We start from the raw sequence: 14,958 nt of genomic DNA, 5'->3' as shown, positions 1-14,958 counted from the left end.
CTTATGAATGATATGGACCAAAGGTCTGTGGTCAATCCCCACTGTGAAGGTTGGTAGACCATAGACGTAGTCATGGAACTTTACAATGCCGGTTAGGAGGCCCAGGCACTCTTTTTCTATCTGGGTATACCCCTGTTCAGTAGGAGTCATGGCCCTTGACGCATAAGCCACTGGAGCCCAGGAAGAGGAGTCATCCTTCTGGAGGAGCACCGCACCAATGCCGTCCTGGCTTGCGTCTGTGGAGAGTTTTGTCTCCCTGTCCGGGTCAAAAAACGCTAGTACCGGAGCAGTGGTGAGCTTTGCTTTGAGCTCGAGCCACTCTGGTGATGTGTGGGTAGCCACTGGAATGCAGTGGACTTCTTCACCAGATGCCAGAGAGCCGTGGTGTGTGATGCCAGGTTGGGAATGAGCTTTCCCAAGAAGTTTATCATACCGAGGAAGCGTAGTACTGCCTTTTTGTCTTCATGGCGTTAATGGTCTTGACTTTGTCAGAATCTGGTTGGACACCCTGCTGGGATATCTGGTCGCCCAAGAACTTGATGGATGACATGCCAAAGGAACACTTGGCCTTGTTCAACTTGAGGCTGCTTGCATGGACACGTCAAAGACTTGTTTGAGAAGAGATGTGTTCCTCGGGGGTCGTGGACCATATGATTACATCAACAAGCTTCGTGAAGAATTTGGCATGTGCCATCTCACTGGTCAGTTCCTCCTGCTTCGGGATTGGGTAGTGTTCCCGCATTATGTTCCGGTTAAGATCTTTGGGATCTATGAATATCCGCAACTCGCCTGAGGGCTTCTTCACACAGACCATCGAGCTGACCCAGTCAGTCGGTTCCTTCACTTTAGAGAAATATGCCCGGATCTTGGAGCTCCTGCAGCTGTGCCTTTGAGCGTTCCTTCAGAGGAGCCGGCACCCGGCGTGGTGCATGGATTACAGGCGTGACATCGGGCTTGAGTAAGATCTTGTAGCAGTACGGCAGCATACCCATTCCACTAAACACATCCGGGTATTGCTCCAGGATATCATCAATGTCAGCCTGAAGATCCACATTGGAAGAGGACATGGCATGGACTCGCTGTACGAGGTTGAGTAGCTTGCATGCATGCGCACCAAGCAGTGATGCCTTGTCAGGCTTGAAAATTTCGAATCGCAGTGTGGCATTGATGGTCTTGTTGGAGACAAACAGATGATCAGATCCTAATGCAGTTATGGCATTGCCATTAAAATAAAGGAGCTGGCAGGCTGGCGGAAGAATTTGGGGATGCTTTTTAAAGTGGTCAAAATCAGCTGGAGAGATGAGATTGGCTGAAGCACCAGTGTCCAGCTTGAACTGGATGCTGCATTGGTTAACGTCATTCGTCCGCAAAATCCACATTGAGGATTGATAGGCGTCTTGCTGAATTTGAGGAGGCATATTCACATGTAGTGATGTTGCCCACACGATATGGGGACTCCAGGCAGTCGTCCTCTGGGTCCGTAGTGCTACCAGGATCAGAATCCAGTAGACCTTGCTGTACACATCGAATGTGTTTGCGTTGGGAATGGGATCGCTGGCCCTTGACCGGTGGTGCAGACCTGCACAAGGTTGCATAATGTCCAGGCGTCCCACAATTTAAACATCGCCTGGCTTTTGCAGGGCATTGCCGCTTTAAGTAGGCGGTGCCGCAGTTCGGGCATGTCATGATGTTGACGTCGTTGCGCTCCGTGCGTCGTCGCACATGCGCGGTGCGGTCAGCTGACGTTCACACTTGCGCAGTTTGGTCTTCGGCCACTTCGTTCTCCCGTTCGCTTGCGTAGGACCCCAGGAAAAGCGCGCGAAATGGCCGCCTTCATCGATACTGAGGCGCCGCATCCGGGCGATGGCCTGTACACTCTCTGCCTCATGGGAGGCAAGTTGTTCCTGTTCTGCCGATTTGAAATGGGAGTACCGATTTCGCGTCTGTTCATGCACTTTACACTTCTCGATTGCGACTGGCAGGGTCATGTTTGTAATTTTGAGGAGCTGCTCCTGCAAAGAGTCGGAGTGGACCCCAAACACGATCTGATCCCTGATGATGGAATCAGCGATGTCACCATAGTTGCAGGACTGCGCTAATATATGGAGATGAGTTATAAAGGATTGGAAAGGTTCATCTTTATCCTGAAGGCGTTGCGGGAAGACATAGCGCTCAAAGTTCTCATTTGTTTCGACTTCACAGTGACTGTCAAATTTAGCTAAAACGGTCTTGAATTTGGTCTCGTCCGCGCTGGTGGCAAAAATGAGCAAGTTGACTATTTGGATGGCTTGGTCCCCCACAGTTGATAGGAGCAGTGCGATTTTTCTGGCATCAGACGCATTCTCGAGGCCCGAGGCCCCAATGTAGAGAAGGGACCTTTGCTTGAAGATTGCCGGAGATCTGTAGCTGTGGAGGGGCCTGGATCTTCTCCATGCCGCTGGAAGGCACTCGCTGGTCGTCACTGAATCACTCGAGGTAAACCACTTAGATAAAGTAGACTACTGGTACCATGTCATGTTATTCACCCTGGGGTAACACGGACTGCAACTGGATGCAGTTGTACTGTAAAGTAGACACCAAAATTAGACGTTAGATCAATACGTTTTACTGAACTTCTAGAGCAGTGCACACAGCTTGCTGTGGGTTGACACTCTGCTAATCTAAGTGTGCTAACTATAACTAACTAGACCAGACTAGCTCTGAGCCAGGTGTAGAAGGTGCTAACTGATATATACACCCGGACTGTCACTGCAGTTGTCACCAGTGGAAAGAGGCAGAGTGCTGATGCCTTGTGTGTTTTATAGTGGGAAACCCCCCTCTAGTGTTCTGCCTGGTGATTGGTTTTGTTCAGTCCTGTGTGTTGATTGGCTGTACTGGGTGTCTGTCACTGCCTGTCAGTATCTCATTATGTGCATGAGTGCATATCATGACACTTATCGACCAACTCGTGAAGATATACAGACCAAGACGGGATGGTGTTCCATCACTGGTCTGCGCTAAGTTAGCCGACTGAAGACAAGGCAGTGATTGATGTACTACAATAGGTCTAAAACCTCTTCATTCTGCGTGCCCAACCAAATGTTGCAGACTGGCACATTCCAAAGCCCGACAATGTGCTGAGGGATGCACAGAAGCTTGGGGCAACCGCCATCGAGGCACACTGGGGAAAGTGGTTGTCTCCGATCTTTCAGCCACAGTGAACGGAGGGGAGAGGCATTGAGCCATATGACTCGCATTGAATGATACAGTTAATATCACATGTATCACAATTATGTTGAAGCACCTCAGAGTACCACTTGATCTATGTAGACAATTTAATTACCATTGCACCATTTGTAATGACCATGTTGAAATGTCGGAAATGTTTCCTTTGATTGTATTGAAGCACCTCGGAGTGCAACACGGCGTATGTAGAAAACCTGAATATTACTGCACTGTGAGATGACCACTTCGAAATGTTTGTAATATTCTTTCAGATATTTTACGAATAAAGTATATTTTTGCAGCAACAAAAAAAAAAAAAAAAAACTTCATCCGGGGTGAGACACTGGCATAGTCGACCTGTTCCAATCACATTCCTGCCATCCATGCTGGATGGGCAGGTACATTAATGTTGAATGAGAACGAGAATCAGACTCGGCTGTGGCGGTTCTTACGTGAAATTGCCTGCACACACTTACTGTTGAGGCTTGTGAATCAATGGTGATTTAGCCGAGGTACCTTAGGAGAACCAGGATGGCCACACCCCAGCACAAAGTGTGGATGCAAGAAAAGTAACTATAGGCACAGTGTGCTCTCAAACATCATCACATGCTTCTTAAGCTTTGGCCAGGTTACCAGAAAAAGTTAAGCATGAAAAAACTAACCACGTCAGGTTTGGCTGCGTAATTTTCCTATTGGGGTGGCATCGATTCCCTTAGCGCAGAGAAGGCGGAGGGGGAATCTGATTGAGGTGTACAAAATTATGAGGGACTTAGATAGAGTTGATAGGGAGAAACCTTTCCCCTTAGTAAAGGGGTCAATAACCAGGGACATAGGTTTAAGGTAAGGGGCAGGAGATTCATAGGGGATTTGAGGAAATACACCTTTACCCAGAAGTGCTGGGAATCTGGAACTCACTGCCTGAAAGGGTGGTAAAGATGGCAGCCCTCAACATTTAAGAAGCATTTCGGGGAGCACTCGAAACGCCAAAGCATACAAGATCACGGCCCAAGTGCTGGAAAATGTGACAAGAATAGATACCAGCCTAGGAACGGTATCCTTGCATTCGGCATTAGTGAAGCAGTCTGGGAACAGTGTCCTCATAGTCAGTATCTCAGTGAAGCAGTCGTGATTTTAAAAAGTTTTCTTTGAAAGAAGGGATTGACTTATTTGTGTTGTTTCTCTGTGAAAGTCAGAGTCATTATAATAAAGTAATATACATAAGTAGTAAGGTAGCACGGTGGTTAGCACTGTTGCTTCACAGCGCCAGGAACCCAGGTTCAATTCTCGGCTTGGGTCACTGTCTATGCGGAGGTCTGCATGTTCTCCCCATGTTTGCAGGATTTCCTCCGGGTGCCCCGGTTTCCTCCCACAAGTCCCGAAAAGACGTGCTGTTAGGTAATTTGGACATTCTGAATTCTCCCTCTGTGTTCCTGAACAGGCACTGGAATGTGGCGACTAGGGGCTTTTCAGAGTAACTTCAATGTAGTGTTAATGCAAGCTTATTTGTGGCATTAAAGATTGTTATTAAGCAAAGTAAGGAAGGAAAGTGAAGTTAGCATAAGGGAGGTAAATTGTTCGCACTGTTATACAAGCATAATTTTTTGTTAAAAAAGGGGAGTAAATAAGGATCTTAAGGGTAGTCATGGTAGAACTCCCACCCATGATATGCTCCTTCTGTACTTCGTGGCAACTCACAGAAGCTTCAGTTGTCCCTGGTGACCACGTGTGCAGGAAGTGTGTCCAACTGAAGCTACTGGCTAACCACTGGACCTAATGGTGGATTCACTGTGGAGCAGAGGGGGAGGGTCAAGAGGAGTTTTTCTGGCGGGAAGCCGCTGACCAGTGGGGTCCCACAGGGATCAGAGTTGGGGCCCATGCTGTTTGAGGTTTATATAAAATGAACGAGACTTCGATGTAGGAGGGTTGATCAGTAAATTGATGGATGATACAAAAATTGGTGGCATGGTAACGAGTGAGGAGGATTCCTTAGATTACAGAAGGATATAGACAGGCTGGTCAATGGCAATTAAAATTCAATCCGGTTAAGTGTGAAGTGATGCACTTTGGCAGGATAAACAAGGCAAGGGAATACATTAAAAAAAAAAAAAAAATTTAGAGTACCCAATTATGTTTTTTTCCCAATTAAGGGGCAATTCAGCGTGGCCAATCCACCGAACCTGCACACCTTTGGGTTGTGGGGGTGGAACCCACGCAGACATGGGGAGAATGTGCAAACTCCACACGGACATTGATCCAGGGCCAGGATTCGGGACCGGGTCCTCAGCGCCGCAGTCCCAGTGCTATCCACTGCTCCACATGCCGCCCTAGGCAAGGGCATACATGATGAATGGCAGGACCCTGGGAAGCACCGAAGATCAGAGTAATGAATTATATAGTTGGGGGGTTTGGAGGAAAATGAAATAGGAGAGGTAGACCATACAGCCTGTCGAGCCTGTACCACCTTCAATATGATCTATCATGGCTGGCTTCCAACTTCAAGGTAGATGCTGTGGTTAAGAAGGCACGTAGTAAGGGCAGCATGTGGCGCAGTGGTTAGCACTGCCGCCTATGGCACAGAGGACCCGGATTCTATCCCAACCCTGGGTCATGGTCTGTCGAGTTTGCACTTTCTACCCGTGTCTGCATGGGTTTCACTCCCACAACCCAAAGATGTGCAGGGTAGGTGGATTGGCCACGATAAACTGCCCCTTAATTGGGAAAAAATAACTGGGTACTGTAAAAAAAAATTTAAAAGGGGCATGTGGTATACTTGCCTTCATTAGCCGAGGCATAGAGTTAAAGAGCAGGGAGGTTATGTTGGAATTGTATGAAACAGTAGCGAGAATATGGTGTGCAGTTCTGGAATCTGCATTATGGGAAGGATGAGATTGCACTAGAAAGGGTACAGACGGGGTTAATCAGGATGTTGGAGTGTTTTAGCCATGAAGAGAAATAGAATAGACTGGGGTCATTTTCCTTGGAGCAAAGGAGACTGAGGGGAGACATGATTGAGATGTATAAAATTATGAGGGGCATTGATAGGGTAGACAGGAAGAAACTTTTCCCCTTGGTAGAGGGATCAACGACCAGAGGGCATATAGATTTAAGGTAAGGGCAGGCGGTTTAGAGTGGATATGAGGAAAAGCTTTTTTTTGCCCAGAGGGTGGTCGGAGTCGAGGGGAACGATTCTCCGGCCCGCTCCTGTAGGCGAAATTGGGATCTCGCCGTAGCATGGCAAAATTTTTTTTATCACCACTTAAGCCCAATTTCCATGCAATTAATGACAGCCCCCCATATCCAACGGCCTCCTGTCATTCAGCGGCCTCCCCAGAAGTTGTCACCCTGGTGCCGATTAGTACTCCTTTCGAAAAATGTGAATCTGGCGGAAAGGCTTCTGTGGGGAGGCAAGGAGGTGAGGAGCCATCTTTGCTCACAGGCAGAGAGCCCAGAGGCACTAGGTTTGCCACACCAGTGCTCGGCAGGAGGACCTTCCGCAGGAGTGGGCCACCATAGGAGGGTTGGGGGGGGGGGGGGGGGGGGGGGGAAAGAGAGGCAACCGCTCGTGGCACCACCGTGCCAACCCTGGATTGTGTTTACCCGATCCGGGGGCAACCCTTGTCCTTGCCCGTCTGCCCCACTGACTACCCATAATCCCCACAGACTGTCGAGGCCTCTGGCCGTGCAGCTGGAGGCTTTAGCTAATTCTGAAATTGGCAATTGTGGTTAAGCGAGCATTTCACACATCCCAAGGGATTCCTATGGGTGGGCGGGCCGTGTAGCATGTGGGAGTCATTGCTTCACATCCCAATCACACCTTGATGCTTAAACACTGCGCGAGACAACACCACACGCGCAGCAGTCAATATCCGAACACTCAGGGGATGGGACACAGCTCTGGGAAATGTCCACGGTCGGAGGGTGGGTGGATGCCACAGTGAGGGGGCGATATACCAAGGATTCAGAGGTCGGCCCGCATTGCAGAAGAAAGTGACAGAGGCATCATACTGGTTGTGCACAAAGATGTTTAACGTGTAATACAAGTGCCCACTCTCCGGATGGTACCGCCCCCCCTCCACTCCCCTGGGTCCGCTCCCGACAATTATGAGAGTGCTTTCCCTGAGGAGACAAAGAGGGGACATTGTTAACCACACACATGGTCCACAGTGGTGGGAAGGGGGCGAGAGGTGGAGGGAGGGTTGGGGTCACATGGGGAGTTGGGGGGGGGGGGGGGGCGTGGTGTCTACTGCTGCCCGGTGTAGGTCATTGTCATTTGTTTGGCACTGGAGGCCAGTCTTCCTGGTCACACTCGCCAAGTCCACAGCTGCCCTGTGGCTCACCCTTGAGGACCCTTGGGGAAGCAGGACATCCCTCCTGGCTTCCATGGCTTCAAACAGCCTCCCTAGGTCAGCGTCTCCGAATGTTGGGCCAAGTGCTCAAAAATGGGATGAGAATACTTAGGTGGTTATTTTTTTGAAAATACATTTAGTGTACCCAATTCATTTTTTTTTCCAATTAAGGGGGAAATTTAGCGTAGCCAATTTACCTACCCAGCACATCTTTTGGATTGCGGGAGTGAAGCCCATGCAAACACGGGGAGAATGTGCAAGCTTCACACGGGCAGTGACCCAGGGCCGGGATCGAACCTGGGACCTCGGCACCGTGAGGCAGCAATGCTAACCACTGCGCGACCGTGCTGCTTCTTAGGTGGTTGTTTTTGACTGGCGCAGAAGTGATGGTCTAAAGGGCCTTTTCTGTGCTGTAGCCCTCTATGACTCCTTGGTGCTTGATGGGCAGCATAGATACCATGGGCCAAAGGGCCTCTTTCTGTGCTGCATGACTAACTATTGTTGTTCTTTTTAAAAATAAATTTAGAGTTGATTGTTGGGATGTATGTTCCCAGGGTGTGTATTTGCTGTGTAACCTGTTTTGATACAAGTTTGTAATAAAATACATTTAAAAAAAATAATTAAATAAATTTAGAGCGCCCAATTCTATTTTTTTTCCAGTAAAGGGCTATTTTAGCGTGGCTAATCCACCTACCCTGCACATCTTTGGTTGTGGGGGAAGTATTGTTGTTCTAGGAGCTGGTTCAAGCCCATCTTGATAGCTCTTAATTGACTCTTGTCCCCTTTAAAAGTAAAGCTTTATCCTGGATGAGACATAGGTGAGAAAGGGAGAAGTTGCTTTTGTTTTGGTTGGCTGCTCGTCAGTGAAGGCCGATCATGATAGCATGGCTTGCTCCAGTTCCAATTGGACCCGTGCCAGAGTACAGCACAGCCACATTGGACAAAAAAGCCACATAGCCCCTGTATGTCCCCCCCACAATGGTGGTCAAGGCTGAGGTAGTGACCAGTTAGCAGCAGTGATATATATATATATATATATATATATATATATATATATATATATATATATATATATATATATATATAAAACTCTTTCAGCTCACACACACAGGAAAGAGAGGGGGGGGGGGTGACTGGGAGTAGCCTGTACCCTTGCAATGTTCTCTGGCTACATGATTCATGTCAGCACACGCATGTTCGAGTCACGAGTGGGATTCTTTTACGTTATTTGGACTCTTCGAACAGGCTCGACTGTTCTCCTAGTAAAACATTCACATTCCTGGCTCTGAAATACCAAACACAAGCAAATCACCGCATTGTTTAAATATTTCCCTCCTTCCAAAGCGGTGGATAATGTTCTCTGTTCCAGCATTGTCTCAACGATGGAAAGACCCACAGCGAGAAGACAAAAAGAAAATGATGTTCACTGCAAACAATGAAGCGCAACTGAACATGAGCAAAGGCTGCTGTCTTTCTCAAGTGTCGAGCAATTTACATGGATCCAAAGTGAGGTATTTTGATCAATGCAGTTAAAAATAACATGTACCCTCGCCCTTTCTTCGCTCTTCTTAAGCAGCGGCTCACACTCGGGCACAGGCCCTCGGGTATAGTCAGCCTTCAATACCTTGAAAGAATGGCCACCTGGCCATGCTTACACGGGAGATGAGGCAATTACCGTCGACAAGCTATTTCATTCTTTTTTTAAATTATAAATTTAGTGCACCCAATTTATTTTTTCCAATTAAGTGCCAATTTAGCATGGTCAATCCACCTACCCTGCACATCTTTGGGTTGTGGGGGCGAAACCCACGCAAACACGGGGAGAATGTGCAAACTCCACACGGACAGTGACCCAGAGCCAGGATCGAACCTGGGACCTCAGCGCTGTGAGACAGCAATGCTAACCACTATGCCACTGTAGAGGCTTCACAGACAAACTGCTACCGTTTTCATTTTCTATTTGCACACGTATATTCCATGTCACTATGAGAAGCCTGCCTGGTTCTCTGTAATCTCCTCCAGCACGACATTTCTCTGTGAACTTTGCACTCCTCCAGTTCTGGCCCCTTGCACATTCTCCAGCCCCACCACCCTACCCCCGTCTGCCCCCACCACTGGTGACCGTACCTTCACTTGGCTAGGCCCCAGACTCCCTGCCGCTCCATTCCATTAAGACAAGCCTTAAATCTCATCACTTTGACCAAGATTCTTGGTCACCTGCCCCAATATCACCACATGCGATTTATTTTTAAACATAGAAAATACAGCACAGAACAGGCCCTTCGGCCCACGATGTTGTGCCGAACCTTTGTCCTAGATTAATCATAGATTATCATTGAATTTACAGGGCAGAAGGAGGCCATTCGGCCCTTTGAGTCTGCACCGGCTCTTGGAAAGAGCACCATACCCAAACTCAACACCTCCACCCAACACCAAGGGCAATTTGGACATTAAGGGCAATTTATCACTGGCCAATTCACCTAACCCGCACATCTTTGGACTGTGGGAGGAAACCGGAGCACCCGGAGGAAACCCACGCAGACACGGGGAGGACGTGCAGACTCCGCCCAGACAATGACCCAAGCCGGAATCAAACCTGGGACCATGGAGCTGTGAAGCAATTGTGCTATCCACAATGCTACCGTGCTGCCCTGAAGAACAAATAAATCTACACTATATCATTTTACCGTCATCCATGTACCTATCCAATAGCTGCTTGAAGGTCCCTAATGTTTCCGACTCAACTACTTCCACAGGCAATGCATTCCATGCCCCCACTACTCTCTGGGTAAAGAACCTACCTCTGATATCCCTCCTAGATCTTCCACCTTTCACCTTAAATTTATGTCCCCTTGTAATGGTGTGTTCCACCCGGGGAAAAAGTCTCTGACTGTCTACTCTATCTATTCCCCTGATCATCTTATAAACCTCTATCAAGTCACCCCTCATCCTTCTCCGTTCTAATGAGAAAAGGCCTAGCACCCTCAACCTTTCCTCGTAAGACCTACTCTCCATTCCAGGCAACATCCTGGTAAATCTTCTTTGCACCTTTTCCAAAGCTTCCACATCCTTCCTAAAATGAGGCAACCAGAACTGTACACAGTACTCCAAATGTGGCCTTACCAAGGTTTTGTACAGCTGCATCATCACCTCACGGCTCTGAAATTCAATCCCTCTGTTAATGAACGCGAGCACACCATAGGCCTTCTTCACAGCTCTATCCACTTGAGTGGCAACTTTCAAAGATGTATGAACATAGACCCCAAGATCTCTCTGCTCCTCCACATTGCCAAGAACTCTACCGTTAACCTTATATTCCGCATTCATATTTGTCCTTCCAAAATGGACAACCTCACACTTTTCAGGGTTAAACTCCATCTGCCACTTCTCAGCCCAGCTCTGCATCCTATCTATGTCTCTTTGCAGCCGACAACAGCCCTCCTTACTATCCACAACTCCACCAATCTTCGTATCGTCTGCAAATCTATTGACCCACCCTTCAACTCCCTCATCCAAGTCATTAATGAAAATCACAAACAGCAGAGGACCCAGAACTGATCCCTGCGGTACGCCACTGGTAACTGGGATCCAGGCTGAATATTTGCCATCCACCACCACTCTCTGACTTCTATCGGTTAGCCAGTTCGTTATCCAACTGGCCAAATTTCCCACTATCCCATGCCTCCTTACTTTCTGCATAAGCCTACCATGGGGAACTTTATCAAATGCCTTACTAAAATCCATGTACACTACATCCACTGCTTTACCTTCATCCACATGCTTGGTCACCTCCTCAAAGAATTCAATAAGATTTGTAAGGCAAGACCTACCCCTCACAAATCCGTGCTGACTATCCCTAATCAAGCAGTGTCTTTCCAGATGCTCAGAAATCCTATCCTTCAGTACCCTTTCCATTACTTTGCCTACCACCGAAGTAAGACTAACTGGCCTGTAATTCCCAGGGTTATCTCCAGTTCCTTTTTTGAACAGGGGCACGACATTCGCCACTCTCCAATCCCCTGGTACCACCCCTGTTGACAGTGAGGACGAAAAGATCATTGCCAACGGCTCTGCAATTTCATCTCTTGCTTCCCATAGAATCCTTGGATATATCCCGTCAGGCCCGGGGGACTTGTCTATCCTCAAGTTTTTCAAAATGCCCAACACATCTTCCTTCCTGACAAGTATTTCCTCGAGCTTACCAATCTGTTTCACACTGTCCTCTCCAACAATATCGCCCCTCTCATTTGTAAATACAGAAGAAAAATACTCGTTCAAGACCTCTCCTATCTCTTCAGACTCAATACACAATCTCCCGCTACTGTCCTTGATCGGACCTACCCTCGCTCTAGTCATTCTCATATTTCTCACATGTGTAAAAGGGCTTGGGGTTTTCCTTGATCCTACCCGCAAAGATTGTTCATGCCCTCTCTTAGCTCTCCTAATCCCTTTCTTCACTTCCCTCCTGGCTATCTTGTATCCCTCCAATGCCCTGTCTGAACCTTGTTTCCTCAGCCTTACATAAGTCTCCTTTTTCCTCTTAACAAGACATTCAACCTCTCTTGTCAACCATGGTTCCCTCACTCGACCATCTCTTCCCTGCCTGACAGGGACATACATATCAAGGACACGTAGCACCTGTTCCTTGAACAAGTTCCACATTTCACTTGTGTCCTTCCCTGCCAGCCTATGTTCCCAACTTATGCACTTCAATTCTTGTCTGACAACATCGTATTTACCCTTCCCCCAATTGTAAACCTTGCCCTGTTGCACGTACCTATCCCTCTCCATTACTAAAGTGAAAGTCACAGAATTGTGGTCACTATCTCCAAAATGCTCCCCCACTAACAAATCTATCACTTGCCCTGGTTCATTACCCAGTACTAAATCCAATATTGCCCCTCCTCTGGTCGGACAATCTACATACTGTGTTAGAAAAGCTTCCTGGACACACTGCACAAACACCACCCCATCCAAACTATTTGATCTAAAGAGTTTCCACTCAATATTTGGGAAGTTAAAGTCGCCCATGACTACTACCCTATGACTTCTGCACCTTTCCAAAATCTGTTTCCCAATCTGTTCCTCCACATCTCTGCTACTATTGGGGGGCCTATAGAAAACTCCTAACAAGGTGACTGCTCCTTTCCTATTTCTGACTTCAACCCATACTACCTCAATAGGGTGATACTCCTCGAACTGCCTTTCTGCAGCTGTTATACTATCTCTAATTAATAATGCCACCCCCCCACCTCTTTTACCACCCTCCCTAATCTTATTGAAACATCTATAACCAGGGACCTCCAACAACCATTTCTGCCCCTCTTCTATCCAAGTTTCCGTGATGGCCACCACATCGTAGTCCCAAGTACCGATCCATGCCTTAAGTTCACCCACCTTATTCCTGATGCTTCTTGCGTTGAAGTATACACACTTCAACCCATCTCCGTGCCTGTTTTATTTAAACTCGGGTGAACATTTCTATTGCATTAAAGTAACAAGTAAGTGTTAGTGCAAAGGAGAAGATGAATCCTGTCACAAACCCAACACCATTGATTAAATGGGAATCCTTCTGCCCTATATCATTCGCCATTAATAGGCCCATTGAACCAGCAGGGAACTGCTCAGAAAGAGGATTTTCAATTAAGAACCTTAGTATCAGTGTGCCTTCTCACCTTGAAATGGGCATATCCATCAGTCAAATATTACAGAATTAATCTCACAATCTCTCCAAACCATTAGGCAAATAGTTTTTTTTTCCAACAGACAGCAAAACAACAATATCACGAATCAAGGCACATATTCAACAGAGTTGACATTTTGCAAAGTTTGTTTGCATGTTGGCCCCTCCTCCCCAGAGACTGCCCCCACCCCCGCAGAGGAAAAATATACGTCAGGCCTCAGCGACAATGACACAGTAAATGACAAATGTCATTTATGCTTCCTGAAACATGAGTTTCCTGATAGGTCGCCGATGTTAATGGCACATTTGCTTCAGCCAAAAAAAAAAACAACAAAGAATTTTGCTGCACGGTACACCACTCCCTGGGTCAATTGGCATTTTTGAAGGTTTGTGGGTAGCCTGCTCTAAACACCAGCTCAAATGTCACCGCCTCACCAGCAGCCTCTGTCCCTGTCACTGGTAATGGCCATTTCTGTAAGGCAATTTTTAAAAAATGTAGTTTTTGCATTTCGCTTGCAGACAAAATAAAAAGCATATCCTTCGGAAAGCTGGAATAAAACCTCAGCTCAGTTGGTCGCACACTAATGTGGGAGATGTGGTCAGAACGCCAATGTGGGAGTCAGATAAAATTGGGCATCAACCCACAGTGACTGTAGAGAGAGGCAAACAATACATGTTAAATTGCCTCAAGCAGTGGGCTGGGCTCATGCTAAAAAGGAATGTAGCAAGGAGAAAGGTACAGTGCAACACACCTAGAGACAGCGGGCACCAGATTGTTCGCACACACCTCCTAGTGGTCAATTCAGGAGCAGCTCAGGCAACAGGTCACCCCGACTCTCATCTTCTTCTCAACCGTGGGTTCTACCAAGCTCGAGGGGCTTGGAGAAGAAAAACAGGAGCACAGTCAGAGCAAGAAACAAGTAGCAACCCGTTTAAAAAAAACACAAACAAGTTGAGAAACTGCTGTTTGAAATTGGGAAAGAGAAGTACTAGAAATGCACCAGCAGGCTCAGGCAGATCAAATATTTTTTAGTGTAAACCCTTCCACTACAGCACTCACTTGTCTTTCCTCTTTACCCATGATGATTGGCCTGCTGTGTGTTTTTAGTTTTGGTTTCAGACACTTAATATTTGCAGTCCTGTCCCACCTCTCTGTTAATTTTAGCACTCACATTGATGTTCACCTACACATTAAACATCTTTTCAAAGAAGCGGGGGTGGGGAAGCAGGATCGAAACCGACCCATGCAAAATAACAGCGAAACAAACAAGTCATTTGCAATGCCACCAAGTTTTGAGAAGTATGTCATTTGCAAGGTCACACCCAAACATTCAGCAAATAGCAGCGCAACAAAAAAAAAAAAAAAAAAAAAAAAAAAAAAAAAAAAAACTGGTTCACCAATAGGAGGAAGTTCAGCAGGGAGCAGCAAATGCTCATTTTGCAATAGACACTTACTGAGGCACAAGCGTGGCATCTGGAGCTCCAGGCACTGGCTTCAAACCATTTACTCATAGTGAGCTTTTGGGTCTCCTTTAACATCGTGTCAGCGGTTCTTAACATTGATCTGGAACCTTGTTCATTAGTGGCCATTTCCGGGGTGTCCGACTCGCCGGGGCTGTGGACAGGGGTGAAGGCGGATGCGCTCGCCTTTGCCCCACTGATAGCCCAAAGGCAAGTTCTGCTGGGATGGAGAACGTCCGCTCGCCTAGTGCCTTGGCCTGTTGG

The 14,958-nt window shown here is 47.2% G+C and overlaps 1 protein-coding gene across 6 annotated transcripts in view; it reads right to left on the bottom strand.

Annotated features, from left to right (window-relative positions):
* LOC140420974 (ETS-related transcription factor Elf-1-like) overlaps positions 1–14,958 on the bottom strand; it is a 371,469-nt gene that overhangs the window by 314,429 nt on the left and 42,082 nt on the right. The window contains exon 2 of one of the 6 annotated variants that reach the window (XM_072505191.1): positions 14,021–14,111. The exons of 4 other annotated variants lie outside the window; for them this stretch is intronic. The gene's annotated coding sequence lies outside the window, so the exon portion shown is untranslated. One more of the 6 variants, XM_072505190.1, reaches the window with a different exon arrangement.

Source organism: Scyliorhinus torazame, chromosome 5 (assembly GCF_047496885.1).
Source record: "Scyliorhinus torazame isolate Kashiwa2021f chromosome 5, sScyTor2.1, whole genome shotgun sequence".
NCBI lineage: Eukaryota > Metazoa > Chordata > Chondrichthyes > Carcharhiniformes > Scyliorhinidae > Scyliorhinus > Scyliorhinus torazame.
The sequence above is the reverse complement of the archived record's forward strand: the minus strand, read 5'-3'. Positions and strand labels throughout refer to the sequence as shown.